Below are 23,872 nucleotides of genomic sequence, written 5' to 3'. Positions count from 1 at the left end.
AGCCTACCACGCACCAAGGTAGAAAACATCCTGACAAACATCAACCTCTATATACAACTACGCACTTGCAATCGCAAAGAATTACAATCTTTACTGGGGTCACTCAATTTTGCCATGCGTATTATACCTCAAGGCCGTGCTTTCATATCACGTCTCCTCAGCATGTTCCCACGGTTTCTACATGATGCACACAGATTAACCCTAGATACCCAAGCCACGGCAGACCTTCTCATGTGGAGAAACTTTTTAAACTCCTGGAACGGAAAAAGCATGTTCCTCCCTCAATTGTCTGACACTTCTCCTACTGTTTGGACAGACGCGGCGTCTACCACAGGTTTTGCAGCAATTTTTGGGAACGAATGGCTTTGGGGTAGCTGGCCTTCAGAGGTGCAGGACCTGGAGTGTTTTTTCTCTACCTCAGCTCTTTTCGAGATATATCCCATCGTGGCGGCTGCCGTGGAATGGGGACATCTATGGACAGGTTCATCAGTCAGGTGTTACTCAGACAACCAAGCAACCTGTTCCATTATCAACAAAGGTCGCTCCAACTCCCTTACTATCATGAGATTTTTGAGGAAACTCACTTGGTTGGCAGCATGTCATAATTTTTTCTTGCACTGTGTTCATATTCCAGGTATTTGTAACGAGGCGGCTGATAATTTGTCTCATTTTAAATTCCAGGCCTTTCATCAACTTCTCCCATCAGCCGCGCTCACAGCCACGGCCACTCCACTGTTCCATCAGCTAACAATGGACTAGACGTTATCATGCAACATTGCAGAACTTTGTCCCAACTAGCTCTATCTACAAATACCAGGAAAACCTACAACAGAGCTTTCAGTTTATTCAAAAGATTCCTTTTGGAACACAACATATTACAACCATTCATCATGACATCTTTTTTAGGTTTTGCCTCTTTTTGCCACCTCAAACTCAAACTTTCTTACAACACAATCAAACTATATCTTACAGGCATCCAACATCACATGCTGACCTTACAACCCAACAACTCAAGTTTCATGTCATCATACCAAATCAAGAACATCCTTAGGGGTATACAAAGATCCGAACCCCCGCATACAGCACAGAGGCTTCCTATAGATTTTCATATCCTTAAGAAATTATCACAACTACTAGATCTAAAACCCTTCTCCTTCAACACAACACTAGTCATCAAAACAGCTATTTACGTGGCTTTTTATGGGTTTCTGAGACCTAGAGAGTTTACCGCCATCAATACAACACAATCCACTCACCTACTGCTTCATTCACACTTAACCAAACACATGAACTATTATATCCTGACACTACCGCATTCCAAAAACAGTCAACACGCTCCACCCGTAGAGGTTAAATACTATCCGACTCACAACAGTTGGTGCCCCGTCCAAATACTGGACTCTTATACAGAGAGTCTCAAGGCACCACCATCACAACCACTTTTTGTTCTACGAGGTTCAGTTCTCACTACTACCAACTTCATGACCCACGTTAGGTCATTACTAACACAGCTGGGACTCAAGCCAGCTAACTATTCAGGCCACTCCTTCCGCATAGGAGCGGCCTCCACAGCCTCCAGTGTTAACATACCGGTTCATGTTATCAAGACACTGAGGCGCTGGAAATCATCCGCTTACACACGGTACATTCCTAACCCTGTACAAGAAGTAAGAAATGCTTTTCAGAACATGTCTTGTTAAAAGTATGTATATTGGTAGTTTGTATTAAAATATTGAAATTTCTATTTTTGCCCTCTTTATTTTCAGGCCTACCTCATCGTCGGTTTCGGCACACCACAACCGACTTGCTACTTTTATACCATCCTACACTTATTAGGTCTTATTTCTCTTTGCCATCATGAGCCCTTCACACAAGTAGTAAGGCCTTTTGGCCTGTGTTTGTGGGAGGGGCGTATGACACACCCCTTCCCTACTTAAGGGACACCCCTTACCTGGCTCCATACCTTCGAGGTCAGCATTGCATCACCCTCCCACCCACACCTCTTTATCAACTCCTTTTTCTTACATTTCTTCTTGGTGGGCCCTCTTTATTTTCAGGCCTACCTCATCGTCGGTTTCGGCACACCACAACCGACTTGCTACTTTTATACCATCCTACACTTATTAGGTCTTATTTCTCTTTGCCATCATGAGCCCTTCACACAAATATATATATATATTTGTGTACGGGGTAATTCGAGGACGTACAATTAAAGGTATGTAGTTTGATAAGGACCAAAGTCGGTTGAGGTGTGCCGAAACCGACGAGAGGTCAGGCCTGCAAAAGAGGGCCCACCTGGTATATTGATGTAAATAATAAAGGGTGAGGTGGGAGGGGAACTTCAAAACGGCGACGATAGGTAAGCTGGGGTTACTGGGGAGTAATCATTTACTTACATTAACGAAAAGATAGTCTGATTCTATCCTGGGTTAGGAACGTTCCTATTGTAAACCTACTTCCCATATTTCTACTTACGTGTATCGTAACACGCCCATTAGAGGGTGTTGTCGTATTGACATTTAATGCGTGGCCCAAGTAGGAGGACCAAGGCCTGGGTGGAGTATTAAAGTAACAATATCACAGTTATTAAAGATAGTTAGGGACCTGGCTAACCTAGTTTGATAAATAGCCCGCCTGATGAGTTTTGGTATGAGGAGTAGACAATGTAACGATTGTTGCCTTCTGAATTCTTCACGCATGGGTGAAGGTTGAATGTTTCCCGACAGCAGCATTCCTCTTGTACTCAATAAATCATAGAAAGCCAAGTAAGCTGCTGACTTCAATTACTATGTTTAGTAGGATATTAAAGGGAGGCTTAATGGCTAACTTGAAACTCCCCATGGACAGTTGCAAGGGTATGAATTGGATGATTTGTGGAGTTTTGATCTTTGACAACTGTCAGCGCCTTTACTGAATAAGAAAGAAAATGGGAGCTGTTGGGGTATATTGTCTACATGTAATGTTACAATTCCTGTAAGTATAGTTTCAATAGTACTGAAAGCTAGTTTCAAAGAGATGTGGCAAAAATTGTACAAGCAACCATTTGTAATCGGAACGCATTTATTATCTTGAATCATATACAATACTTACCCAAATCGTAAGCTGTAGAGTATGTTTGCTTAATATTAGTAGACAAATCTTACCTGCGTAAATTTATAACTTAAGGCATGATTAGACCTTTTTGACCTGCAGAGGATTTCTGTACTGAATGTTCTTTTTAGCTCCACCGCTACGTTTAAGCAAGGTCCGACTTCAGGAGTGGCTAGGGCGGGGGATACTGCAGGGGACTGGAGATGACAGGGTTAGTGTTCATTAAATATGGAACGTTACCTGGAGCTATTTCTTGTAGCATGCTTTGAGGAGGGAGGAAACGTATATGTTTTAACTATGCAAAATTTAGATGCCTGTTGAATAACCCACATAGTAGAGCTGCTTGCCAATGGGTACTTATAGGCGAAGATAAGGACTACCCGTACGAGTTGAGGCCCTGCCAATTTACCCTGTGTCTGAGAGAGGCCCTACCTATGATTTGGGCCATGCGGACTTGTGCCTTCAACGTGCAGCAGGGTGTGAACCTCTTGTGGATGAGCGTAAACCTGAGCGTACACGTGTGAGTAAGCATTGAACCACAGTGAAAAGGCACCTGACGAAACTAACTGTTGTGATACGAACCGAAGAATAGAATGCAAAGCCGTAATTTACAGTAGGGAAATGTGTGCGCAAGAGAGGAACCTGAAAAGGAGCTTTGATTGTAGTTCAAATTTAAAGATGATATGTGTTCGTATAATAAATACCCTATAATAGTTACTTGATAGGCTTGGGATCGTAAATTTTGTATTGTTCGATGCTTATGGTGTTGCTTCTTAGACCGAAACGGACAGCATGACCGAAGTTAATCCTGATGGGCCTCTTGAACTTTAATAACATAGCGAAATGTATGCAACATTAAATAACGTAATGAATGAATTGAATGCGCCTGGAGAACCCTGCGAATGTCAAGCGTGCAGAGACAAGTCTCTGTTAGTTAAGGATTCGAATGGTATTCGTTTGTTCGTAATGACAGTCGAGTGATGCCTCGGTATTAGATATGAAGCGAGTGGGATTTCTGTTTACCCTGTATTTATTTAGATTGCTAATGCTTTAACCTGCATTGACGCAGATGTGACAAATAAGTGATAGTGTGAGCCAACGTATGTACTTTAGAAATCAATGTACTGAAAAGCCCCTAATGGGTTGCAAAGTAATAAAAGCATATCTGTAAAGCATAAACTGTCAGCAGTCACTATATGTATGTAAGTGTCTTGAGGACCTGACGATGGTCCAATACAAGGCCTAAACCTGTACATGTAAGGGTATGTAAACTCACAATCGAAACTAAAGCTATAACGAGGCTGGAAATGATCCGCTAGGAGACCTGAGCTGAATGTCGGATCTGAAACATAGTGGTTATGTGTGACGGGGACCATAGGACCGCCCCCCAACTTACTAGGTGTGTGTGGGTGTGTGTGTGTGTGCTGACTGACTAGCTAGTGCCGCAATGCGGCGAAACGATTACTCTAGATTGGTGACCGGTGAGGCCCTGCTATTTGCCAAGCGGCTTGAGAGGCTCTATCTATGCGTTGGCGCGAGGGGATAACATGGCCACTGAACGTTGTGGCGGGGTGTCGGCCTCTCGGTGACAGTTAAACATAAGATAGAATGGGAGTGACAGGTGAGGCCCTCTATGCCACAAAGCGAGGCGACTAACTATGATTTGGCCCGAGGGGCGTAGTACCTCCGAGTATGAGGATGGGTGTTGGCCTCGCAGGACCACTAACCTAAGGCGAAGAAGCCAGGGGGAATAATAACTAGAGGACACCTAGGGACCTGACAGCCAGCCACTACCAACTAAGAGGGAAGGTTAGTTAGTGAGAGAGGACATATCATGGAACGAAACGTGGGTGGTAATGAGTTGGGATCATAAGGCTGAGCGAAACTGGAGTGCCCGTTGAGCATGTGGGGACCAGATGGTCGGTACGTATGAAATAGAATGTGTGTATGTATGTATGTATGGCCCTCGGGGCTCGTGGTGCCAGACCGTGGCGACTTTTTTTTTTTTTTTTTTTATGGATGCAGATCTTGTTCCTAGTACTGTTAAAAACGCGTACTCGCCTTTGCCGGGGCTTGTACACCAGAACTGCAGCTAACGTGAGTGTTTAGAAACATATGTGCTTGTCTGCGCAGAGGCGTACAGGACACGGTAATCAGGCAATGATAAGTCTTAAATGCAAAGCTGAAACTGTCCGAATCTTTAAACAGGTTTAGTAATGTAATGTGCAGGCGTAACTGTCAAGTATGTATAGCAGTGTTTATTTGAAGCGTCAGCTGATGAATGTAAGATGTGCATAACAGTTAGAGCAACTGCGTTTATACTGACGTGTAATATATATAATGCTGTAGCCAGGCTTCCTTCAAATATCTCTTGATGGTAAATGTGCTAGGTAATGCCGTGGGTAGGCATTATGGATAACAGAGCGTATGCGTCTGAGTCAGGCATAGTAATACATAGTGCAGCAATCAGGCAACTAAGTAAGCAGTATTAGACAATCTAAAGTGTATGCGTCTAAGTTAAGGCATAGTAATAAATAGTGCCTCCTGTCTTCGGAATTCCCACTTTGACACTAGAGCAGATGTCATGGAAAGGATGAAAGTCATGATGTCTACCATCAGTGAGCTGAAGAGCTAGGTGCATTTGAAGGTATTGAAGGCATAACAAATCATACAACCTCTTTTGAACAGTGATACCAGGACGAGTAGTAGATCCATGACACAGCTTGAATGCAGAAGTGGTTGTGCATAACTTAAACAACGTAATACAGACACAGCAGTGGTAGTCTGTACTGTCAGGGCCCCATGAGAGTATTGCTTGTGTTACAATGCTCCCCATGGATAATACCAACCATACAGGTAAAAAAAGGAACAAATAAATGAATCACACACCGGGTGCAAGAGCGCTGTATAAAAGCATCCACTTGATGTAATAGTCCAACCCTATGGTGATTCAATAGGTAATAAAGTAGTTAGCTGCTCAAACCTAGGGCTTGGATAGGATTAACCCTTTCCCTGTCGCAATGTAACCAGCAGAAAGACAGTGAACGTCACCTGAAAATTAAAAGGGGTCCCCAAGGAAATCATCCATTCAATGCAAGCATACAACTGGCACAGGAAAAAAAAAAAATCTGTACCCACTCAAAGTGACCTACCTATCATTCCCACACGACAGGATTTGCAGATCTGTGCTACCGTGAGCCCTAGTTATTTACTCCTGGGTAAGAACATCGCTAGGCATTCTAGAGACTCATACCGTGAGCAGGAGGATAAGACTACGAATCCTCCGTACAGGGGTATGAGTGGATTTCCTCCCGTAACTCCCGACAAGTACGAGTAAACCGTTGCGTGAAGGAAATATCGGGGCTCGGACATGGAATAGCTCACCGTGAATTAATAACCTCAGCAGGGCGTCAGGGAATTAACTTAATTTATACAGAAAATGATTTACTACGAAGAATGTATTGACATTTCTATAAGTTTCACATATATTCTTGGGAGTAAGTCAATCACAGCCCTCTCACTCTCTCTCTCTCTCGAGTTATACGAATGAATGTAACAATGTTGTGAACGCGATTTGAGATTAAATGCTGTACGTACGTTTGAACGAGTGTAAACTCTAGGTAGCCGGATGACTAAATGCACGAAAGGAGATTTTTTACGAATGAACATGTAAGCTGAATATTGCGTTCGTATAGCCGAAATGACTTACAATTTTCGCTGAAACTTGATGAATGGACTCCGTTCGTATGATTATACTCACAAACTTTTAGCCTGCTAGTTCCAGTGGATGCTGTTTAAGCGCGTCGCGGCAGAATGACGTCAGAGGTCTGCTTGAACCGGAAGAGGAGGTGGGAACGAACTTCAAAACGGCCACGATAGGTAAGCTGGGGTTACTGGGGATTTAAATAGGAAAAATAACCCCTCCCACAAATTCAGGCAATCTGCCTTCCACATATATATTTGTGTTAAGGGCTCATGATAGTACAGAAGATACAAACACTGATAAGTGTAGGATGGTATTAAAAGAGCAAGTTGGTTGTGGTGTGCCGGAACCGACGATGAGGTAGGCCTGTAAATAAAGAGGGCCCACCAAGAAGAAATGTAAAGAGAAAAGGAGTTAATAATGAGGAGTGGGTGGGAGGGTGATGCAGCGCTGACCTTGAACGATATGGAGCCAGGTAAGGGGTGTTCCTTAAGTAGGGAAGAGGTGTGTCATACGCCCCTCCCACAATTACAGGCCAAAAGGCCTTAATACTTGTGTTAAGCGCTCATGATAGTACAGAAGATACAAACACTGATAAGTGTAGGATGATATTAAAAGAGCAAGTCGGTTGTGGTGTGCCGGAACCGACGATGAGGTAGGCCTGTAAATAAAGAGGGCAAAAGTAGAAAATCAAATTTATTACATACCAGCAATATACATACTTTAACCAGACATGTCTTGAAAGGCATTTCTTACTTCTTGTACCGGGTTAGGTATGTATCTGAGTAAGCCGATGATTTCCAGCGCCCTAGTGAATTGATAACATGAACTGGAATGTTTGCACTGGATGCTGTGGAGGCCGCTCCTATGCGGAAGGAGTGGCCCGAATAGTTAGCTGATTTGAGGCCCAGCTGTGTAAGTAAAGACCTGACGTGTGTCATAAAGGTGGTGGTAGTGAGTACCGAACCTTGTAGACTGAAAGTGGTTGAGATGGTGGTTCGTTGTTATGCTGGGTATATGAGTCCAGTAGTTTGACGGGGCTCCACCTGTTGTGAGTAGGATAGTACTTAACCTCTACTGAAAGTGCATGTTGACTGGTTTTGGAGTGAGGCAGAGTCAAGATATAATAGTCCATGTGTTTTGTTAAGTGTGAATGAAGTAGGATGTGAGTGGACTGTGTTGTGCTGATGGCGGTAAATTCTCTTGGTCTCAAGAAACCATAAACAAGGCTACGTATATGGCGGTTTTAACGATGAGGTTTGTGTTGTTGGCAAAGGGTTTAAATCTAGTGAATTGTATAAGTCTTTAAAAATATGGAAATCTATGGGTAGCCTCTGGGCCGTACGTGGGGGTTCGGATCTCTGAATACCCCTAAGGATGTTCTTAATTGGTAGGAGTACACTTGATTTGTCTGGTTGTAAAGTTAGCATGTGATGTTGGATGCCTGTCAGATATGGTTTGATTGTGTTGTATGATAGTTTGAGTTTGAGGTGGCAAAAAGAAGCAAAGCCCAATCAGGATGTCACGATGAAAGGTTGTAAGATGTTGTATTCAGAAAGGAATCTTTAAATCAAATTAAAGCTCTATCGTAAGTTTCCCGGGTATTAGTAGACAGTGCTAATTGGGACAATGTTCTGCTATGTTGCATAATAGCATCTTGTCCATTACTAGATGGTGGAATAGTGGGGTGTTCGTGACTGTGAGTGCGGCTGACGGGAGTATTTGACGAAAAGCCTGGAAATTAAAGCGAGACAAATTGTCAGCAGCAGTGTTACATACACCTGGAACATGAATACAAAACAAGAGAAAATTATGACATGCAGTCAGCCAAGTGAGTTTCCTCAAGAATCTCATAATAGTCAGTGATTTGGATCGGCCTTGTTTATAATGTGACAAGTTACTTGGTTGTCTGAGTAGCAACGTACAGACGAACCTGCCCATAAATGCACCCATGCCACGGCAACCGTCACGATGGGATATATCTCAAACAGAGCTGAGGTAGTGGAAAAACCCTCCAGGTCCTGAACTTCTGAAGGCCAGCTGCCCCAAAGCCATTCGTTCATGAAAAATTGCTGCAAAACCTGTGGTAGACGCCGCGTCTGACCAAATGGTAGGTGAGGAGTCAGACAATTTTTGCCCGGCCTTGAGGTATGATGCGAATGGCAAAATTCAGTGACCAAAGCAGAGACTGTAATTCTTGCGGTTGCAAGTACCGAGTTGTATGTAGAGATTATGTTGATCAGAATGTTTTCTACCTTGGGCGTGGCAGGCTAGCTTGCATGGTGGCTGAGTCTAGTATGATACCCAGGAATGTGATGAAGGTATCTGGTCCTTCAGTCTTGGTGGAGGAGACTGGGACACCCACCTGTTCGAATAGACTGATGGTTTCTTTTAGGCTACTTTAGGAGGGGAAATATTCTCCTCGACCAGTAAGAAATCATCCAGATAATGTATAACTGTAGGGCATCTGGCTATATTTAATAAAACCAGCATAGGGTTTCGGCGAATACGTCGAAAATGACCGGACTACTTTGGAACCTAAATGTTAAACGTGAGCAAAATAGTAGTTCCCTGCCCACTTGATACCATGCAGGTGACACAGTGTAGGGTGGATAGGCAGTAACTTGAAAGCATTGTGATATCAGTCTTACTGAGCCATGCTCCGGCCCCTGCCTGCATGATAGCCGTAATGGCGTGATCTATGGTGGAATATTGCAGTGAAAATTCCTCAGAGGGTATGAGGGAGTTCAGACTAGGAGTGGCAGAGGTGTGAGGTGTTGATAGATCAATGATAAGTCTCTGTTTGTGAGAAGATTTCCCCGTGACAATACCGATGGGGTTTGTCCGCCATGTGGTGAACGGAGGGGACTGGAAGGGCCCCCATAGGAAGTCCTCTGCCACTTCCTGGCTATGAGTGTCTCCACCGCTGTAGGGTTTGTTGTGCGGATTGTAAATTAGGACATTCCAGGATTCCGGAAGGCATGTGTATGAGGCCTGTGTGAATCCTTCTGATAGACCCGAGATAATGAATTCCACCAAATGTCTAGATGGATGATGTGGCAGTAATGTCGTAAGTACAGAAATGTTTATTGATGTTAAGTATAGTTTTGGGATACATTTTATTTGGACACAGATTTAGCATGTGCCCTGAAACAGATGGCTGGAGAAAGTGATTGCAACTCAACCAGTGCTGGAGGGGTCGCAGCGGCCGACCCAGCCATGGTAAGGGGTGTAGTGACCGATTCCCCAGGGGTGATACTGGCAGGCTAACTAGGCCTGAAAGGCGAAAAATTAATCTTGTTTTGTGACAGGTGAGGCCCTGCTAGTTGCCAAGTGGCTATGAGAGGCTCTGTCTATGAGTTGGCGCGAGGGGTTATTGAGGCCACCCGTCGTAGTGGCAGGAATCGTAGGCCTCTCGGTGATAGTAAAAGAAAACAGGGGGAGGGAGTGACAGGTGAGGCCCTCTCTATAATATTGCGAGGCGGCTAACTCACGTGTGGCCCGATGGCGTTTGCCTCCAAAACGTTGAGGCGGGGTGTTGGCCTCGCGGAACCACTAAACGATAGGCCGCATTGCCAAGAAGGGAGGTACCTATTTGGGCCTATACCCCTAACTTGCCAGTACTCTATGGCCTAGAAGAATGAAACGTATGTGAACTACAACGTGAGCAGGCTTACGTACCTGGTAGTATGTATGAAGTTTTGAGATTCGACGGGTATGAAAACCTGGATAAACCTAAAAAGGGATAGAGTGAGAATGGATCCTGTGAGACCTGTGTAATCTGTATAGGCTGGGATTAGGGCTTCTAGCAGTATGTGTGGGAGGTGTAAAATCTATGAGTATGATAGTGACATGACTGCCCATGCTTGGTGACAAGCGTTACGCTGAGTCCGATACCTGGCAGCAGGGGATTGGCCGTGTAATGTGTATATATGGAAGGTGATCAGATGATATGCATGTCACTAAACTGATCTGGGAATGCAAGGGACTGTTTAATGTGAAGTGACAATATGCAGAATCATAAATGTTGCTGTAAAGTGACGTATGAATGTATGAACCAGAACGTGTGATTCAAAAACCGAAAGTCTTGTGAGACGTATATGCCGTGTTCTTGAATACTCGTGGTACGTCGTCTGAGTGTGTCAAGAAAAGGCCTGAGTTTGTAAATGCCATGTGAAATTATGTGAAATGACAATCTATGCAGAAAATGTTGTAACGTGACGTATGAGTGGTTGAACCAATGCGTGTGATTCAACCCGAAACCCTCTGTGGAAGGTAGGACCGTGTTCTTATATACTCGTGGTATATCGTATGAGTATGATAAGAAATGGCCTGAATAGTTAGTGCCATGTAATCGTAATGTACATGGTTGTAATAACATCATATCTCCATTATACTCTTTGAAAATAGGACCGTGTCCTTGAACTCGTGGTATGTCGTACGAGCATGACAGAAAAAGGAGCCGTAATGTAGGCTAACCATAACAGTAATATACATGTAATATCTGCATTGTAAAATAAAATAACTATTATTATTAAAACCATATATATATATAATAAGCAAACTGAAACAAAATAGACAACCTAAGATCGTGTAAAATAAGTATTTGAAAGTTTAACCGATTACTGTGCAGGAAACGTATGATTGGTTGGATCAGTACGTGTGATTCAACCCGAGTATGCATGAAAAGGAATTAAATCCTTGTGTCATGGTTAACAACAAAGAAATGAGGCCTGTAACGTAGGCTGATTTAATTGTAATGAAATGGATAATTATAAAAAAAAAACTCCAGTAAGCGTGGGAGTCCAATGTCTATACAGAAATGTTAGCTGGTTTCATACCCTTGATGTAATAAGTGATACCTTAAAAATAGCATGAAAATGGACTGTCTATTTAACCAAGCAACGTTTTAACCAAATGTAAATACATGAAATGATGAAATGTAACTCACGAAAGAGATCTATGTGAATACATAGCAGAATAACCAAATCTTAGTATGAAGGGAAACAGAAGTTAGCATGAATAGCTTAACCGTATGCATTTTAATGCGAACAGCAATCGTGCATAGAATATACTATGAATAAGTGCCGACCAGAAAACACAAACCGAAATGACAATCGTTTAAATGAAGCAAGGTTGGTTTTTACATGAAATGCAATAATGTCTGAGAAGCCTGTAGTACACTGAATGACCGGTAGGGGTCAGTGTGTAGGCGAAAATGCAGTGGTTCGATGGTTTGTACATGAAATGCAATAATGTCTCAGAAGCCTGTAGTACACCGAATGACCGGTAGGGGTCAGTGTGTAGGCGAAAATGCAGTGGTTTGTTGGTTTGTACATGAAATGCGATAATGTCTAAGAAGCCTGTAGTACACCCAAAGACCGGTAGGGGGTTTAAACGAATGATATGCATGAACATGCAATGGTTTTAGAACAGACTTAGACAAAATGCAGCCGTAAAGTGAGGACCTGACCCGTGCATGGTGCCGTGGGACTGATGCCTGGCATAACGGGTAGGTTGACTTACAGTTTGTGAGTCACTTGGACACCATCCACGGCGATGGATTGAAGAAAGAAGGTGGTAGGCCGGAAAAGCCTGTGGCTGGATTCCTGACACAGCTCTGCTTAAAAAACCTCATGGAGTAATCAGGTAAAATGGCATCTGGATAACCCGGAAGTGGAAATGATGCAGCGCTGACCTCGAACGATATGGAGCCAGGTAAGGGGTGTCCCTTAAGTAGGGAAGAGGTGTGTCATACGCCCCTCCCACAATTACAGGCCAAAAGGCCCTAATACATATATTTTTTTTTTACTTTTTTTTTTTTTTTTTTTTTTACCCACTACTCTTAGGTTTGGCACCTGACTGGTATTTTAAAGCACAGCCAGTATTTGAGGCTGCCTGCCCGTGACGGTATTGCAGTAATACCGGCAATACAAATGCAAATATTTTTCTCAGTATAAATGGAGATTACTCTGCAATACCAGCAACGGCCAGTAGGGGACCGACAGAGTATGGAGAGAGGCAGGAATAGGAAGTTACAGCATCTCCCTGCCTTCCTCTACTCACTGATCTGTGGGGGAACAGCTACACAGCACAGAGAGTCCGGACAGCAACTCCCAGCCTGCAGAGGCAGACTACATCTCAGGTATGTGAAGGATGGGGGGAAAGGCAGCAGGGAGACATGGGGACACTGAGACACTAGGGTACACATGGGGAGACTCGGAGACATGGGTACGGTGAGACACATAGGGACGCTGTGAGACATAGGGAGACACATTGGGACACAGAGAGACTATGGACACAGTGTCTCCATGTCTCCCAGTGTCATTATGTCGACCAGCCAGTGCCCTAGTGTCTCAGTGTCCCCTAGTCTCCCAGTGTCTCCCACTGTCCCCATGTCTCCGAGCCAGTGTCCCTAGTGTCTCAGTGTTCCTCTGTCTCCCAGTGTCTGTGTCCCCATGTCTCAGTGTCCCCAAATGTCTGTGTCCACATGTCTCCCAGTGTCCCCATGTCTATGTTCACAAGTGCCCCATGTCTCCCAGTGTCCCAAAGTGTCTGTGTCCCCATGCCTCGTAGCCAGTGTACCTAGTGTCTCAGTGTCCCCATGTCCCCCAGTATCCCCTAGTCTCCCAGTGTCTGTGTTCCCATGTCTCTGTGTCCTAGTGTCTTAGTTTCCCAAAATGTCTGTGTCCCCATGTCTCCCAGTCTCTGTGCCCCCATGTCTCTGTGTCTGTAGTGTCTGTGACCCCATTTCTCTGTGTTCGCATTTCTCTCAGTGGCCCTATTTCTCTCAGTGTCCCCATGTCTCCCAGTTTCTCCATGTCTCCCAGTGTCCCCATGTCTGTATCCACAAGTGTCCCCAAGTGTGTCTCAGTGCCCCTAAGTGTCTCAGTGCTCCTAAGTGTCTCAGTGCCCCATGTCTCCCAGTGTCCCCAAGTGTCTGTGTCCCCATGTCTCACTGTGTCCCCATGTCTCTCAGTGTCCCCTAGTATCCTAGTGACATGGGACACACTGAGACATGGGGACACTGGGAGAAATGGGGACACAGACACTGGGAGACTAGGGGACAGGGCAACATGCGGACACTGTAATACATAGGGACACTGATGCCAGGCTGGCCTTCCAATTCTTTGAACAGACATGCCCCATTTTTGGGCATGTTCGCCACTTTTGGTAGTTCTGGTCACGTGATTCGCGTCAGTGGCCCAATCTTTAACCCGCCCATTGACTTCCTGCTTCACTGGACACTGCTGTTAGGAGATATGAATTTACTTGAAAGATGAAAGCATAAATTAGAAAGAGATTAGCATAGACGATGTGTTTTCTTATAGCTGCATTCTGAGTTTCCCTCCAACACCAACTCCATCAGATACATGACGCCTGAGAAGTACGACTGTTTTAGTGTTTATGGTCGATAATTTTCTGTAATTAGGCCCCATCATAATTGTCAGCACCAGGCCCACTGGGCCCTTAATCTGGCCCTGGGTGGACACCTCCATTATTTCTGTGTCTTACACTTCCTTCGAAGATGCGTTGAATTGGGTAAGATAGTGTGTAGAGTTGAGCAAACCCGGACTGCAAAGTTCGGGTTCGTACCGATCATTAAGTTTTTTGGACCCCGGACCCAGACACGGACATATCACTGTTCGGCGATTTAATGGCGCGTTTGAAAGGCTGCAGGGCAGCCAATCAACGAGCATATGACTTGTGTGCCCTTAGAAGCCATCACAGCCATGCCTACTAATGGCATGGCTGTGATTGGCCAGTGCAGCATGTGACCCAGCCTCTATATATAAGCTGGAGTCGCGTAGCGTCGCACGCACATGAGGTCTTATTAGTGTAGGGAGAGGATGCTGCCGCTGTGAGGGACAGATTAGGAAATAATTCTGAAAACTAGTACATTAGTGGGGTGCACTTCATATCTTAGAGTCAAATAGAAGCTTCAAATACTGCGCTTACATCTGAGTTTTAAAAAGTCAATTTTTTTGGGTGCAAAATAGTACATTAGTGGGGTGCACTTCATATCTGAGAGTCAAATAGAAGCTTCAAATACTGCTTTCACATTGCAGTTTTAAAACGTAACATTTTTGGGTTGCTAAAAAGTACATTAGTGGGGTGCTCTTCATATCTGAGAGTCAAATAGAAGCGTCAAATACTCCTGTCACATTTCAGTTTTAAAACGTAACATTTTTGGGGTGCTAAAAAGTACATAGTGGGGTGCACTTCATATCTGAGAGTCAAATAGAAGTGTCAAATACTGCTTTCACATTGCAGTTTTAAAACGTAACATTTTTGGGTTGCTAAAAAGTACATTAGTGGGGTGCTCTTCATATCTGAGAGTCAAATAGAAGCGTCAAATACTCCTGTCACATTTCAGTTTTAAAACGTAACATTTTTGGGGTGCTAAAAAGTACATAGTGGGGTGCACTTCATATCTGAGAGTCAAATAGAAGTGTCAAATACTTATGTGACATAGCATTTTTAAACATTCAAATTTTTTGCCTGCTAAATAGTACATTTGCGTCCTGCGGTGCACTTTATATCTGAGCGTCAAATAGAACCGTCAAATATTATGCATACATTGCAGTTGTAAAAATTCAAATTCTTTAGGTGCTAAAAAGTCAATTTGATGCCTGCACTTCATATCTGAGAGTCAAATAGAAGAGTGAAATACTGTGTTTACAGCGCACTTTGACAAATTCCTATTTTTTTGCTCCTAAGAAGTACATTTGGGACGTGCTCGTCATATCTGAGAGTCAAATAGAAGCGTCAAATAGTGCAGTTACAGCGCAATTGTAAACATTCTTATTTCCTGGGTGCTAATCTGCTAAATAGTACATTTGGGGTGTGCTCTTCATATCTGAGAGTCAAATAGAAGCGTCAAATAGTGCGGTTACAGCGCAATTGTAAACATTCTTATTTTCTGGGTACTAATCTGCTAAATAGTAAATTTGATACTGCGTTTACAGCGCAGTTTGAAACATTCTTATTTTCTGGGTGCTAATCTGCTAAATAGTAAATTTGGGGCGTGCTCTTCATATCTGAGAGTCAAATAGAAACGTCTAATAGTGCGGTTACAGTGCAATTGTAAACATTCTTATTTTCTTGGTGCTAATCTGCTAAATAGTACATTTGGGGCGTGCTCTTCAAATTGAAGCGTCAAATACTGCTGTGACATTCAAATTTTTTGGCTGCTAAATAGTACATTTGCGGCCTGCAGTGCACTTCATATCTGAGGGTCAAATAGAACCGTCAAATATTGTGCTTACATTGCAGTTGTAAAAATTCTAATTATTTAGGTGCTAAAAAGTCAATTTGATGCCTGCACTTCATATCTGAGAGTCAAATAGAACCGTCAAATACTGTGCTTACAGCGCACTTTGACAAATTCACATTTTTTTGCTCCTAAGAAGTATATTTGGGACGTGCTCTTCATATCTGAGAGTCAAATAGAAGCGTCAAATAGTGCGGTTACAGCGCAATTGTAAAAATTCTTATTTTCTGGGTGCTAATCTGCTAAATAGTAAATTTGGGGTGTGCTCTTCATATCTGAGAGTCAAATAGAAGCGTCAAATAGTGCGGTTACAGCGCAATTGTAAACATTCTTATTTTCTGGGTGCTAATCTGCTAAATAGTACATTTGGGGCGTGCCCTTCATATCGGAGAGTCAAATAGAAGCGTCAAATACTGTGGTTACAGCGCAATTGTAAACATTCTTATTTTCTGGGTGCTAATCTGCTAAATAGTAAATTTGGGGTGTGCTCCTCATATCTGAGAGTCAAATAGAACCGTCAAATAGTGCTGTGACATAGCATTTTTAAACATTCAAATTTTTAGGCTGCTAGATAGTACATTTGCAGCCTGCCGTGCACTTCATATCTGAGAGTCAAATAGAACTGTCAAATACTGTGGTTACAGCGCAGTTTGACTAATTCAATTTTTTTTTTGGGTGCTAAATAGAAATTTGCGGCCTGCACTTCATATCTGACAGTCAAATAGAACCGTTAAAAATACCAATATAACAATATTGTAATTCAGGGGCAATACCCTCACAAGTCAAACTGAGAGGTCAGTTTATAGGGAAAACTGTTGCCTGGATACAATTCTAAAACAATTTCCATATGTCCTTTGCAGACTTTACATGCTGGAAAAACACAGGTGCCAACTGCTGTGGCTTTCTGCAGTGTGCATACCAGCAAGGAGGGCAGGGTTGAGGGGTGGGTGGAATATGATGTGGAGGATGATGAGGCCCTAGACCCCACATGGAATCAAGGTCATGCGAGTGACGTGTGCAGTTTGGAGGAAGAGGCGCTCGTCGCACAGAGGCACCAGCACAGCATAAGAGGGAGCAGGGTGCAAAAGCGGAGCGCTCGTAGTATTATTTTTAGAATTCCCACAGTTATCCAAGTAACAAATGGAGCGATAAAAGGAACCATAACAGATTTAACGAGCCATTCGCAGTTTCGCAGTCCGGTGACCGGGACCCAGACACTGTCTGGGCGGCGGTCGGACGACCGGGACCCAGTATGCCTGATGTTGAAGTTAGGAGTCACAGTGTGGAATGGATTAGCAGGGTCTGGTGCAGGGTAACCGCACACCCCATGGTGTTGAGCACCAGCGTTTGTGCAGCCACATACCAGGACCCTGATGCAGCTTCAGTAAACAGAGTACTGGATACCAGAAGCCATCACCAGACTGATCCGCAACTTGGAACAGGATGTGACATTCACTGTAGCGGCTGTGCACCCTTTCGGTGTTCTCACCCAGCTGCTGCTCGTCTGTCTGCGCTGCAGCGTAACTTTGGCCTTCCTGCTCACCGCCTCATGAGACTGTGCGAGCAGCAGCAGGCGATAGTGGAGTTTCAGCTGCAGCACACACGGGTCAGTCGCTCTGCGGAACAGAGTTTTCTTTTTTTATATGTCACAATATTTTGGGGGCTACCCCAATTTAAAAAAATATATATATGTAACGGCTACCCAGGTAGAGAGAGGGTATCTGCCGTTGGAGACGTCCTTTTCCCTGCAAGCTGCTGTGGAGAAGTAAAGCTGGTATAATCCCATCCACGATATCCAGGGCGAGAGTCCGGTTCAGCTGTAACAGGAGCAGAATAACATTCCCAAATAATCCCCTTCCAAGAACGAGACAAGGCTACGTTTTGAAGGGTCAAGAAGAACTGAGGACTGGAACACCCAGCCTGCTTTTTATTAGGATAAGGTACACACAGGACACTCCCAGGGGGAGGATGAAAATAACCAATCATACGTATGGTAACACCCCCACGTCTCCTCCCCTCAGATAAACACATAACATAATTATAACGTACAATATTTTACCCCAGTTCTGGATGTACCCCAAAAACAGGGGGACACCTTTAAGTCCAGGCTTGATAGGTCTTGGTTAGGAGAATAATATGTCCAAATTTCAGCCCATTCGGTTGAGGGGTTCGGGAGTTATGGATGTTTGAAGTTTTGACCGACCGCACGGATTTTCTAGCCGAAAAGAGTTCCACACGTTTTGGCCCTGCGGTCGGTCTCTGTTCGCCTGTTAAAATGATACGAAATCCTTGTCATCCACAACTATCTCCGTGTTCGCTGAATTCCCCATAGCCGATTAAGTGTAACTACCGAATGGCCCGTCGTTCGGTAGTTCCAGCACGAAGTTCTGGGCGCATGGAGGTCTCAGCGGCGTTCGCCTGTTTGTGTATCCGTTTTTAGTTCCATGCGTTCGCAGGCAAACCCCGCTGTTCGTGCGCAAGATGGCCGCGAACACGTGTAAGTCCCGATATGGTGGCCACCTATATGTTATACACGGAATTCGTGCGAAATGATGCAAACGGCTGGGAACAAGCTGGGAAGGTAAAACATGCTTTTATGTTATATCAAAACAGTCCGGTGTTCGGTAAAAATCTGCCGATAGGGAACGAATTAAACTACCGAACAAATGTTTTATCATGCATTTCACTGGCTTAGTCCACAGGGCTTAGGAGAGGATGAAGTTCTGTTACACTGCTCCCCTTTTGTGGAACACCCCGGCAGACCCGGATTGATCCTTTTCGGGTCAACTTGGGGCTGTCCGGTTAATTGTTAGTGCAACAGTTCTGTTTGCCTGGACAGACCATCGGCATTCCCATTAAACTTGCCAGGGCGGTATTGAATGGAGAAATTATAGGGTTGCAGTGCTAGGCTCCATCTTAATAAACGTCCATTATCTCCAGCTACTCTGTTCAGCCACACCAGGGGGTTATGGTCGGTGATCAGAGTAAATTCTTGTCCGTACAAATATGGGGTGAGTTTCTTTAGTGCCCAGAACAGGGCCAAGCATTCCTTTTCCACTGCCGCGTAACTCACTTCTCTAGGTAAAAGTTTTCTACTGAGATACGTAACAGGGTGTTCGCCCCCCATCTTCTCCAACCTGGCTTAGAACTGCCCCCAGTCCATACATGGATGCATCTGTATGAACGACAAATCTTTTGTTAGGGACGGGGGCAGACAGGACAGGTGCATGAATTAGAGCATTCTTTAGGGCTTGAAAAGCGGTTTCACAGGCGGGAGACCACAGGACTATCCTAGGCAAGTTCTTCTTGGTTAAGTCTGTCAGGGGTTTTGCGATGGCGCTATAGTCAGGGACAAACTTCCTATAATATCCTGCCGTCCCCAAAAATGCTAAAACCTGCGTCTTGGTGTGGGGTGTGGGCCAGTTAGCTACAGCTTCAACTTTAGCGGGTTCTGGGCGCTGCTTCCCACATCCCACCCGGTGTCCCAGGTACTGAACTTCGGCCATGCCAAAGTTACACTTTTCTGGTTTCAGAGTCAAGCCTGCGGCCCGAATCTGATCCAGTACGGCCTCTACATGCCTCAAGTGTTCTCCCCAGGTTTCGCTATAAATCGCAATGTCATCCAGGTACGCGCAAGCGAAATCCTGGAAGCCATCAAGGAGGCGGTCCACTAAGCGCTGAAATGTAGCTGGGGCATGTTTCATCCCAAATGGCATGACCTTGAACTGGTACAAGCCAAATGGGGTGACAAAGGCCGACTTAGGGATAGCCTCCTTGGCCAGGGGAATCTGCCAATACCCTTTGCACAAATCGATGGTGGTCAGATAACGTCCCCTGGCAATACGATCTAATAGCTCGTCTACTCAGGGCATGGGATATGCATCTGTCACGGTTCTGTCATTGAGACGTCGATAATCGTCCTTTTTGGGAACTTTTTGGGAACTAGGACCACAGGTGAGGACCACGGACTGTCAGATGGCTCTATCACCCCCAGTCTTAACATCTCTTGGATGTCCTTCCTCATCTCCTCTTTTACTGCCTCAGGGATCCTATAGGGAGTTTGTCGGAGAGGGGTTTGTCCTGGGGTCTTTACATAGTGAGTTGCTAAGGGGGTGTACCCGGGCTCCTGGGAAAATGTCAACCCTTTCTCAGTCAGCAACTGCCGGATCTGCACCTTTTCTGCGGGGGTTAACCGCTCCCCTAGCTGTATGGTATTGAGCAGGGTTTTAGGTTCCGAGTTAGCTAATAGGTCGGGTATGGGTAAGCTGTCAGGGTCTTCAGTGGCTGGGATACATATGGCGGCTATATCCTCGGGTCTTTCCTGATATTCTTTCAATAAGTTTACGTGAAAGGACTTCTGAATCCTTTCATCTTTGCTGCTGGCAATTACATAGGTGGTGTCACAGACCTGTGCTACCACTTTGTAAGGGCCCTGCCAGGAGGTTTGGAGCTTATTCCCTTTGACAGGTCTAAGCACCAGCACCTTCTGGCCTACTTGGAACGTTCTCTGGCGGGCGCCCTGATCGTACCAATGTTTCTGACGACCCTGGGCCGCATGGAGATGGTCCCGTGCCATCCGGGCTAACTGTTCCATACGGTCCCGCATTTCCAGCACATATGGCACGATGGGGACACCTTCATGTTCTGTCTCTCCCTCCCAGTGCTCTCGGATGAGGTCGAGAGGGCCTCGTACTCTCCGTCCATAGAGCAATTCAAAGGGAGAGAACCCTGTGGATTCCTGCGGTACCTCCCGATAAGCGAACAGGAGGTGCAGCAAGAATCGTTCCCAGTCTCTGTATTCCGCCGTAAAGGTCCGCAGCAATTGCTTTAGGGTACCATTAAAGCGTTCACAGAGACCATTAGTCTGAGGGTGGTACGGGGAACTAAGCAGGGGCTTAATACCACAGACCTTCCATAGCTGCTGGGTTAGGTCTGCGGTAAACTGGGTCCCTCTGTCGGACAAGATTTCCTGAGGAAATCCCACTCGGGTGAATATCCCGACTAAAGCACTGGCGACAGTGTCAGCCTGGATATTCGTCAGAGCGACGGCTTCCGGGTAGCGAGTAGCATAGTCCACTACGGTAAGGATGTTTTTCTTACCAGAGGGACTGGGGTTAGGTAGGGGTCCCACTAGGTCAACTGCCACCCTGCTAAATGGTTCCTCGATCACAGGCATAGATAACAGTCGAGCTTTAGGGTGATCCCCCCTCTTCCCTACCCGTTGGCATACGTCACAAGTACTGCAGTAACGTCGCACATCCTTCGAGACCCCCGGCCAAAAGAAGGTCTGGGTGATCCTGAAGGTGGTGCGGTTACCCCCTAGATGCCCTGCCAACGGAATGTCGTGGCCAATTCGAAGAAGTTCCAACCGGTACTTTCTGGGTACCACTAGTTGGCGCTTCTGCGAAGGGACACAGCCTCTCTTTCTGCCTTCGGTCAGTCTGTATAACCTGTCCCCATCCCACAGAAAGCGTTCCCGTCCGTCCCCCCCTACTGTCAGCTAATTCCCGATACCTTTGGAGGGTGGGGTCCTCTCTAGTTTCCCTCCCAAACTCCTCTGGGGTGTCCCAAGCTATGGGCCTACCTATCGTAGTAGGGTTACATGTGGGTGCTTGGCTTACCTGGGTCTCCCGGCTGTACTAGGATCATCTGTGACACGGGTCTGTGAGCGGGTGGTTACGGGACAAGCAGCAGCAGGTGTAGGCAAATATGCTGAAGTCAAAGGGCCAATGTCGTTTCCCAATACGACCTCGGCAGGCAGGTTGTCCATAATGCCAACTGTGGTCTTTCCCGATCCGACCCCCCAGTCTAAGTGTACTCGGGCAGTGGACAAGCGAAACACAGTGCCCCCGGCGACCTGAACAGCAACGGTACGAGTAGACACATCCTCCGGCTTTACTAGATGTTTTTGGATCAAAGTGATGGTAGCCCCGGTATCTCTTAGACCTTGTGCTATTTGTCCATTCACCCGAACCTCCTGCCGGTGATGTTGCCGGTTATCTGGAGAAGCAGCTTGTATTGGATCTGCTTCGTACAAAATCCCCAGACATTCCTCAGGGCCCATCTCGGCTTCTAGACAGTGAGCTGCAGCGGGACGTGATGCAGGGGCCTCTGTGTTGGGAGTCGTACGTCTCCAGTTGTTGTTGTTAGACCTTAGGGGACAATATCGGGCAATATGTCCGGGGTTGCTGCAGTGATGGCACGTCACCCTTGACAAAATCCCGGGGGTAGTTGGTAGGTCCCTGAGGACGTGGTGGTCCTGGTGGGACTGGAGCCCGAAATTCTGGGCGTGAGACGACGGCTGGGGTACGTGGCTCTGTCTTATGAGCTTGTCGTGTAGTACCCTGGCTTACTTTCCTTGTCTCGGCATATTCATCTGCTAGCCAAGCCGCCTCATTTAGATTAGCGGGGCGCCGGTCTCGTACCCAGTCTTGTATGTCCGCAGACAAATCTTGGAAGAAATGTTCCATTAAGAACAACTGTAATACTTCCTCCCCGGTGATGGCCTTGCACCCTTGGACCCAATGTGATGCCACTCTTTGTAGCCGGTTGGCCCATTCCATGTGGGAGTCCGCAGCTTTCTTTTTGGACTCCCGGAAACGGCGACGGTATGCTTCTGGGGTTACAGCATACCTGGTGAGCAGTGCCTCTTTTACCTTTTGATACTGCGCGATCTCCTCCGTAGTGAGTGCGCGGAAAGCCTCATTGGCTTTTCCTGACAGTTTCCCCGCCAGGATAGTGACCCATTGCTCTGGCGGTATTTGATGTAGTGAGCACTGCCTTTCAAAGTCAGCCAAATATCCATCAATTTCCTCTTCACTTTCCACAAAGGTTTTAAATGCAGTAAAGGGAATTTTCTTTACCGTAGCAGTGGGTAGAGGGGTAGGAACTGTATGTGTAATGGGCTGTCTCGCTCTTACCAGTTCCACTTCTTGTTCCCTCTTGGTTTGTATCTCTTCCCTTGCTTCCCGGAACAGTTGAGTTATTAGTTCCGCAGACGTGACTGGATACAAAGATAATCTCCGCTGTACAATTGCAGTAATCACATCATCCTCGCTGATGGGTGCCATGGGTTCAGTTACCTCCATGGACCTATCCATCTCGTCCAGCTCCAGCAGGTCAGCTATCAGCTCCCTCCGTGGTCTGTTGCTGGCACTTCTACCACGATTCTCCAATAAATCCTTTAGTGTGGATCTTTTCAGCTTGGCATACTGTGACTCTATTCAGCGCTTGTTCTTTGGATAAAAGGACCATCCCACCGCTGCCACCAATGTAACGGTTACCCAGGTAGAGAGAGGGTATCTGCCGTTGTAGACGTCCTTTTCCCTGCAAGCTGCTGTGGAGAAGTAAAGCTGGTATAATCCCATCCACGATATCCAGGGCGAGAGTCAGGTTCAGCTGTAACAGGAGCAGAATAACATTCCCAAATAATCCCCTTTCCAAGAACGAGACGAGGCTACGTTTTGAAGGGTCAAGAAGAACTGAGGACTGGAACACCCAGCCTGCTTTTTATTAGGATAAGGTACACACAGGACACTCCCAGGGGGAGGATGAAAATAACCAATCATACGTATGGTAAGGGGTCTCCTCCCCTCAGATAAACACATAACATAATTATAACGTACAATATTTTACCCCAGTTCTTGATCTACCCCAAAAACAGGGGGTACACCTTTAAGGCTTGATAGGTCTTGGTTAGGAGAATAATATGTCCAAATTTCAGCCCATTCGGTTGAGGGGTTCGGGAGTTATGGATGTTTGAAGTTTTGACCGACCGCACGGATTTTCTAGCCGAAAAGAGTTCC

The sequence above is a fragment of the Pelobates fuscus genome, chromosome 9 (genome assembly GCF_036172605.1).
Source record: "Pelobates fuscus isolate aPelFus1 chromosome 9, aPelFus1.pri, whole genome shotgun sequence".
NCBI classification, from domain to species: Eukaryota; Metazoa; Chordata; class Amphibia; order Anura; family Pelobatidae; genus Pelobates; species Pelobates fuscus.
Note: the sequence above shows the minus strand (reverse complement) of the source record.